The sequence below is a fragment of the Pan paniscus genome, chromosome 1 (assembly GCF_029289425.2).
Source record: "Pan paniscus chromosome 1, NHGRI_mPanPan1-v2.0_pri, whole genome shotgun sequence".
NCBI classification, from domain to species: domain Eukaryota; kingdom Metazoa; phylum Chordata; class Mammalia; order Primates; family Hominidae; genus Pan; species Pan paniscus.
In genome coordinates, this window is record NC_073249.2 from 100266653 (window position 1) to 100275574 (window position 8922).

General features: G+C 44.9%; 1 non-coding gene across 1 annotated transcript; it reads left to right on the forward strand.

Annotated features, from left to right (window-relative positions):
* The first annotated feature begins 2443 nt into the window (after positions 1 to 2443).
* Positions 2444 to 2515, forward strand: TRNAH-GUG (transfer RNA histidin (anticodon GUG)). The gene has a single exon. It is a non-coding gene; the product is annotated as a tRNA-His (tRNA).
* The last annotated feature ends 6407 nt before the right edge of the window (positions 2516 to 8922 follow it).

Sequence of the window (8922 nt, forward strand, 5' to 3'; positions counted from 1 at the left end):
AATGAAACTCACAGACAAAAGAGATTTTTTTAAAATAAAAGATTATCAGTGAACTGTAGGGCAGACTTAAGAGGTCTAAATTATGAGTAATGGAAGTCCCTGAGAAGGAGCAGGGGGGAAAGGAAACATTTATTTCTTTCTTTGTTACTTTTATTAGGAATGGGGTCTCAGTACATTGCCCAGGCTGGTCTTGAATTTCAGGCCTCACTCAACACCTCCCGACTTGGCCTCCCAAAGTTGTGAGCCACTGTGTCCGGCCAATTTTTGAAGAAACAATAGCTGAAAAGTCCCCAATCATAACAAAAATTATAAATCCAGTGACCCAAGGAGCTGAGGAAACCAAAGCACAAGAAACATGAAGAAAACCACTCCTAGATACCTCATAATAATATTGCTCAAATCCGGCCAGAAGAAAAATACATTGTACATACACAGGAACAAAGATGAGGATTGCATCAGCTTCCTTTCTGCTCTTGCCGGCCTCTACCAGGAGCAGCAATGCACATGAGCAGACATAGAAGCAACATCTTTAAGGTACTGAGGGCAGGGGAAGTTAACCTAGAATACTATACCAGAAAAAATAAATTCTCAAAACTGGAAGTAAAATAAGGGCATTTAGAGATGTACAAAAGCTGAACGAATTCACTACCAGCCGACTCACACTACAAGAAACGTCAAAGGAGTCCTCCAGGCAGAAGGAATCCAATACCAGATGAAAATCCAGATCTACACGAGGAAATGAAGAACACCAGAAATGGGTAACTATACTAGTTTTTTTAATTCTGTAAATTTCTTTTGTAAAAATTTGACCATTTAAACAAAAGCAATAACAATGGGTTGTGGGGTTTGTAACATGCGTAAAAGCAAAGTGCATGTCAGCTACAGCATCAGCATCAAGGCCAGAAGGCGAGGTATCATATCACTTGAAGGTTGACTGTGATAAGTTAAAATGGTTTGCTATAAGCCCTAAGGCAATTACTAAAATAACAAAAGAAAGAGTTATATCTAATAAGCAAACAGAGGAGAGAGAATGGAATGATATAAAAACCGTGTGAACACTATGATAGAGTAATTGCTTTTCACATAGTAATTGCACCTCTACGCTATAGAAATACTTACACCAGTGGCTGAAAATGCCCAAACAAGAATGACTAGAGCATTATATGTAATAGTAAAATCACAGAACCAATTTAACCTCAAAAGCGTATGGAAAGGGCTAAATGAATGACAGAGAGTGTCAGGCGCGGTGGTTCACGCCTGTAATCCCAGCACTCTGGGAGGCTAAGCGGGCGGATCACCAGGTCAGGAGATCCACACCACCCTGGCCAACATGGTGAAACCCCGTCTCTACTAAAAAATACAAAAATTAGCTGGGCGTGGTGGCTTGTGCCTATAAGCCCAGCTACTCTGGAGGCTGAGGAAGGAGACTTGCTTGAACCAGAGAGTCGGAGGTTGCAGTGAGCCGAGATCGCGCCACTGCACTCCATCCTGGCAACAGAGCGAGACTCCGTCTCGAGAGGGAGAGGGAGAGGGAGGGGGAGGGGGAGGGGGAGGGGGAGAGGGAGAGGGATGAGAGGAGGGTAAAGTTGGTCTCGCTCTGCCTTTCCATGAGTGCATGTGCTGGATAGAAGAAAGTTGCCAGCGGTTTAAGCATTTTTAAAATGCAGGAAACGTTCCATAGAACGAGCTCGAACCACCCGCCTCCAGACTTGGAAGCAAGCACACCACCCGACTGCGACACAGGAACAGTCGACTCTCGCTCTGGTATCACCACGCAGAGCAAGCGTCCATCTAACGTTAGGCGGAGCCACCGCCTTTTGTAGAACAATTGTGCAGGCTCCAAAGCCTCGGAAAACCGGAGAGGGGCAGCTTGCCGGCTACGGTTGAAACCCGTGCATTGGGTGATACCGAAGCTGGAAGGGCAGCGGAATGGCCTTCGCCTCGTCCTGCCCCTCGCAGGCATCAGACCCAGCATCCTGGAAACGCCCGGGTCCGCGACTCCCTGAGCCTGAATCGCGTGGGTCCGAAGGGAAGCAAGCAGAACGCCCCGTGGGCTCTAGTGATAGCTCTCGCAGTTCTTGGCTCCGCCTTCACCTGACTCGCTACGCTGCTTGCGCTACCCTCGCTCACCTCTGCTTCGGTCGGTCCGGCGGGAGAGAGGAAGGGTGAAAAGCAGAAATACGGAGAGGCGGGAGAGAAGTAGAGGAGGTGCGGACGAGGACAGAGAGACCTCGCGAGAGAGGCCCAGGCTGGAGTGGAGGAGATAAGAATTTTTCTCATCACGCATGAGGATTGGGAGGAAGGGAGGGAAAAGCAGAGCGGGTATGAAAGAATAGCGCGATCCCCCTGTGGCTGTCTGGGAACAAAGCCGCCTAATAATCGAAATCTATTGATGTCAAAATTACTAGAGCAAGCCCAGGTATCATCGCTTGGCCTGTGGCTCGCCATGATGGTATAGTGGTTAGTACTCTGCGCTGTGGCCGCAGCAATCTCGGTTCGAATCCGAGTCACGGCAATGTCGTTTGTCCAGGCCGTCAGCTATCCACTTTTGCTCCCTGCAACCAGGCGCCTCAGGGAAAGGAAAAGAGACCTCACAGCCCACTAACCTGGCGAGGAATCCAAGGGAAGCCCTGGACGTGCTCCGTCCGTTTCCGAGCCTCACACAGCAAATAACCAAGTCAGCCCTGTTGGTGGCTTACACGAAGGCAATGGTGCCCTCAGAACCTGTTTTCCAGTCACTGGGGCTGTTACACACGAAACGACAAGCTTTTAATGACTTTAAACTTCAAACTGTTTGTTGTGGCCTACAATGGCTTGTCTCCCAGCTCGTCGCCAAGTTTGTATGCCAACAGGAAAGTGTGGGGAAAGGCAATCTCGTGCCAGGGGTCTTTCCACCTCCACTCTGCCGGGTAGGAATGGGCCTTGGGCCTGGAGCACTTCCTTCCCAAGAGATAAGGAGTCCTCAGAGCCTGTGCTGGACTCACCTCCTTGTGTGGGAGTATCTTTCCCCCGATCAGACTGTGTACCCCTTTGTTCCACTTAAACATGTGCATCAACTGGCACCTGGCCAGCTGCTGTATCTGCTCCCCGCTGAGGGGAGGGGGAGGGGCCCTTTCTTCTGCTTCTCAAGAGGCTGTGTGTGCAGGCCAAATGGAGGGACCAGATGGCCATGGGGGACCAACGCCCACTACTGAAGCGGAGCCCACACCCGGCTGTGTCTCCTCTCTGTGTGAATAATGTGTTGTTTTTCCGTCCAGTGCTTGACTGCGTTGTATTTTCCTTGGCGACTCTGATACCAAGAGGCTAGGGCCAGAAATGTTCAGACTTCTACTCCTGCTGGTAAGAAACAGATTCCACTAGCTGGACAAGGCGAATGAAGATTCTTCTTGTGTGGGGTCTTTTTGTGGACACGTGCATTCATTTCCTTTGAGGAATACCAAGTACTGGAATTGTTCAATCATACGGTAGGTGTAATGTTAACTTTATTAGAAACGGCCAAATGGTTTCTTCCAGAATGCTTTCTCACCAGCAAGGAGAGTTCCACTGGCTGAACATCCTTGACAGCACGTGATGTTTACTGTCTTTTAAATAAACCCATTCTGGTGGATGTAAAACGGTACCACATCATGGCTTCAATTTGTGTTTCCTTTAATGAGTAATGCTGTTGAGCATATTTACTAATGCGTTTTCACCATTTAGCAATCCTTTGAGAAGAGAGGCTATTGAAGCATTTTCCCTAATTCAATTGGCTTTGCTTTTTATTACTGATTTGTAAAAAGTACTCTCTATATTCAAGATTTGAGTTTTTTTTTTTTTTTTCAGGTAAACACGGGGCAATTATCTTCTCCCAGTCTGTGGCTCACCTTCTCCCTTTTCATGGTGATTCTTGATGAGCAGAAGTTGATAACTTTGGTTAAATTCTACTTTGCTTTATTTTTTCCTGTTATCTCTTAAGGCAGAAATGTATTCTGCTACATTCTCTTCCAATAACTTTAGGGTTTCGTTTTAATTTCTAAATCTATGGCATATCAAATTCATCTCCTGACCACAGCAAGCTTAGCATCTGCTAATGTCCTGATTGCCAGAAAACTTTTCTATACTGTAAATACACTGGCAAGAGTTACTTCTCTGCTCTTCAACAGCTACAGGCCCTGTGCCTCCCTCCATTTCTTCCCTACTCCTCTCTCCCTCTGTCTCCTTCTCTGTCCTTCTCTCTCTCCTCCGGTGCAGCTGAGAATCCCAGAGACACCTGAAACAGAGAAGTGGACAGGTCCAGTCTAATCTATGTCCAAGAACCCAGGTTCTGTGTTGGAAATCTGTGTCAGTCCTTGCCTGACCTTGGTTAAGTATCTTACATTTTATGTGCCTCAACATTTTTCTGTGGAAGGTTGGGCCACTTCACAAACTCTACCTTACACCGTTGTTGTCAGATGTGCCTGGATTTAGTGACTACTCAATCAACAACGTAATCACCAGAATTATAAAAATCATTGTCGTTGTCCTCTGCCTTATTTGTGAACAATCACTCTCCAGATTGTTTTCACTTTACCTTTGCTTCTAGAACTTCACGCAGATGGAATCACGGTGCATCTACTCTGTTCTACATGCTTCTTTCTCTCTGCATAATGTCTCTGGCTCTATCCATTGCTGAGTGTAGCAGAAGTTCATTCCTCTTTCATTGCTGAGTAGTATTCCATTGCAAAGAAACAGCACAGTTTTTTTGCCATTCCCGCCCCACCCCCACCCTGATAATGAGAGTCTGGATATTGGCTATTCTGAATAAACTGGTATTGGCTATTCTGAATAAGCCTGCTTTGAACTTTCTTCTCACAAGAGATTTTGAGGGCATCTGTTTTCGTGTCTCTTGGGAAAACCTGGGTGCCGAATTGCTGGTACCAAAGAGTGGGATATGGGCAAGTTCATAAAAAATGACAAAACTTGTCCCAAAGTAGTTGTGTCATTTTACATTTCCACCAATGACGTGTGAGAGTTGTGGTTGTTCTTCATCTTCTCCAAGATTGGGTGTTTCCTCTCCTTATAAATTTAGCCATGCTACTGGGAGTTATAGTGGTGTCTCAGTGTGGTCTTGATTTCCATTTTCCTGATAACTAAACATATTGTATGTGCTTTATTGACCATGTGTGTACCTTTTATTCTTATGTATCTGTTCAAGTCTTTTACCCTTCTAGCATACTTGGGTTGATTATTTTTTGTTTTTGTTTTGTTGTTGTTGTTTTCATTACCAGGTAAGAAGATCTCACCATACATTATAGTTACAGGGTTTGGGGGTCAGATAGGTTTTGTGACTATTTTCTCCCTGTCTGAGGCTGACTCATTTCTTCAAGTTCTTTGTGGCATCTTTTGATGAGAAGATGTGGCTAATATTGATGAAGTCTAATTTATCAAGTCTTTCCTTTATACATGTTTTTTTCTGTGCCTTGTTTAATAAATCTCTGTCTACCAACAAGTCACAAAGTATCCTTGAAATGCTTTATATCTTTAGCTTTTAAGTTTTGGTCTATAATGTGCCTCAAGTTACTTTCAAGTGTAGTGTGAGGGAGAAATAACCTTGTTCATCTCCCCTTTCTTCTTTGTGAAAGTCAATTAATTGAAACTATTTCCTTTGCCCCATTGAACTGCTTTTATTGAAAACCTGTGACCAGTCATGGTGGTTCATGCCTGTAATCCCAGCACTGTGAGAGACAGAGGCTGGTGGATCACTTGAGCCCAGGAGTTGGAGACCAGTCTGGACAACATGGCGAAACCTCATGTCTACTAAAATGCACATGTAGTATGAACTACCTGGGAGGCTGAGGCAGGAGGATTGCATTAGCATGGGAAGCAGAGTTTGCAGTGAGCTGAGATTAGGCCACTGCACTCCAGCCTGGGTGACAGAGTGAGACCCTGTCTCAGAAAACAAAAAGAAATTAACAAACAAACAAAAAACCTATGGACCTTACAGCTGTGGTCAGTTTCAGGTCTCCCAAGTCAGTCTGTTGATGTATTTGTGTCTCCCAATGCCGCTTGCACACTGCCTTGTTTATAACAGCTTAGAGTGAGTCTGAATGTCAGGTTGTGCAAGTCCTCTGGTTTTGTTCTTTTTCACACAGCATAATAAGCTTTGAAATAGGTCATAACTTATGTAACCATCACATAGATCAAGATATGCTGTCACTTCATCCCTCTCATTTCAGTGTGGGACACAAGTCTTTGCTCATCTATGCTGATTGCCCCCTTGGGACCAAGGATCCTTGTTACAGGAAGTAAGGGAACCCAAACAGAGGGACAAGCTGCAGCTGCAGCAGAGGAAAGTACATTGTGAAGATTTCATCTTAATATAGACATTTATCAGTTCTCAAATAATACTTTTATAATTTCTTATGCCTGTCTTTAATCTCTTAATCCTGTTATCTTCATAAGCTGAGGATGTATGTCACATCAGGACCACTGTGATAATTGTGTTAATTGTACAAATTGATTGTAAAACGTGTGTGTTTGAACAATATGAAATCAGTGCACCTTGAAAAAGAACAGAATAATAACAATTTTTATGGAACAAGGGAAGACAACCATAAGGTCTGACTGCCTGTGGGGTCGGGCAAAAAGAGCCATAATTTTCTTCTTGCAGGGGGCCTATAAATGGACGTGCAAGTAGGAAACTTATTGCTAAATTCTTTTCCTAGCAAGGAATATTAATATTAATACCCTGGGAAAAGAATGCATCCCTGGGGGGAGGTCTATGAACAGCCACTCTGGGAATGTCTGTCTTGTGCAGTGAGATAAGGACTGAGATAAGCCCTGGTCTCCTGCAGAACCCTCAGGCTTACTAGGGTTAGGAAAACTCGGCTCTGGTAAATTTGTGGTCAGACCGGTTCTCTGCTCTGGAACCCTTTTTTCTGTTGTTTAAGATGTTTATCAAGACAATATGTGCATTGCTGAACACAGACCCTTATCAGTGGTTCTGCTTTTGCCCTTTGCCCTGTTCCCTCAGAAGCACGTGATCTTTGTTAGACCCTTATCAGTGGTTCTGCTTTTTGCTCTTTGAAGCATGTGATCTTTGTACCTACTCTCTGTTCTTACACCCCCTCCCCTTTTGAAACCCTTAATGAAAACTTGGTGGTCTGAGACTCAGGCAGGCATCATGGTCCTACTGATATGTGATGCCACCCCTGGTGGCCCAGCTGCAAAATTCCTCTCTTTGTACTGTCTCTTTATTTTTCAGCCAGCTGACACTTACGGAAAATAGAAAGAACCTACTTTGAAATATTGGGGGTGGGTTCTCCCAATACATCTTCTCTTCTACCCTCTGGAGAGAATAAATCTTCAGTTGTCTGCAGGGAGGATGAACACGCAAAAAGTCCACAACACTCAGCACAGAGTCCAGATTTTAGTGATGGGGTTGGTTGGCCTCACATTTCAGGCCTTTCAAAATCTTAGAAAAAGTTTTCTTTATTTCTAACTGTGAAATGTACAAAACTTTGGGTCATGTATAATTTCTTCTTCTAGAAAGATCACAGGAGACCTAATGTTTGTGTCCCCCCAAAATACCTTGATTGGAACCCTAACCTTCCCCTGCCCACCCCAGGAAATGTGTTAAAATTATTAGGAGGGGCCTTTGGGAGGTAATTAGATCCAGAGAGTGGAGTCCTCCTGAGTGGGATTAGTGCCCCTATAAAAGGGACACTAGAGAGCTCTTTCCCCCTCTTTCAGCCACCTGAAGACACAGTGGGAAGATGGCAGTCTATGACCAGGAAGAGGTTCCTCACCATAACCCTACCATGCTGGCACCTTGATCTTAGACTTGCAAACTCCAGAACTGTGAGAAATGTCTGTTTAGGATGAGTCACCCAATTTATGGTACATTGTTATAGAAGCTCCAACTAAGAGACAGACGGAGTCCCATGGAAGGTGTCTAATTTTTGATGCTGGTCATTGCATTCTTCGAATGGGATGTTGCAAATTGGAAACTGAGGGAGAGCTGAACTTTCCTGCATATGAAAGAAGAGAGTGGAGGGGCAGAGATACAGAATGGGGAAGAACAAGTTGGAACCAGAAAACTGATTTCAGGGTCTGGCACTTGAATGTCTGGTTTTGGAGAAAGAGAAGACACTGGTAGGTGTATCCAGAGAAGAAGACCTTCAGTGGAAACAGCAGACATTTAAAAGCCGTTTGATTACATCTTTCACTTGTTTGTATGTAGTCCCTCTTTTCGCGTCTTTGTAAGTGTGGCACAGGTGAACTGGATGTGTTTGTCCAATGTGTTTTTGGAATGCACGTGCAAATAAAAATGACTGTGTCATACTTCAAATATTCATCCCGGAACCTCCTAGAGTTACCTTAGGTTCTGCCAACTGTACATTGAAAGTACAACAGGCCGATCATGGGGATTAATTTTCATTGCACATTTCTAGGAAGAGGGAGGAGGAGGAGGGAGAATGTGACAGTCTCAACAACAGTAGCTACACTCTTATGGAAGTGGTTTTCCTATGTGCTTCTCAACAGATCGGCCCTTTCTTCAAATAAGAGCAGTTGGAACAACAAAAGCTGTTTAGTTGTACCCTTGGAATCCACGGAAATCCTGGGTAGGGAGGCTCCAGTACCACCAACTGGAAAGACTGCGGATGCCTAGTAGCTGGTACTGGCAGTTGTCGTAGGCTTTGTCCACTTTGACAAACTGAAGACGGAGACTCGACTCACCTTCGCCAGCCACGGGAGGACCTCCAGACGAGGTTAGGTCGACTTCATGGTAACTTTAGATCCTGAAACCTCACAGGATTTTTCTTCTCTTCCCTTTGATCTCTCTTCCGCTTACTCAACAGAACGGGACTCGCCACCTTTCTTTCCCGTCAGAAAGGGATCCCTTGCGGACAGGACCGAAGTGAGTAGCTGCTTTCCCCTACGTGTCCTTCTGGGCCTGGGTGT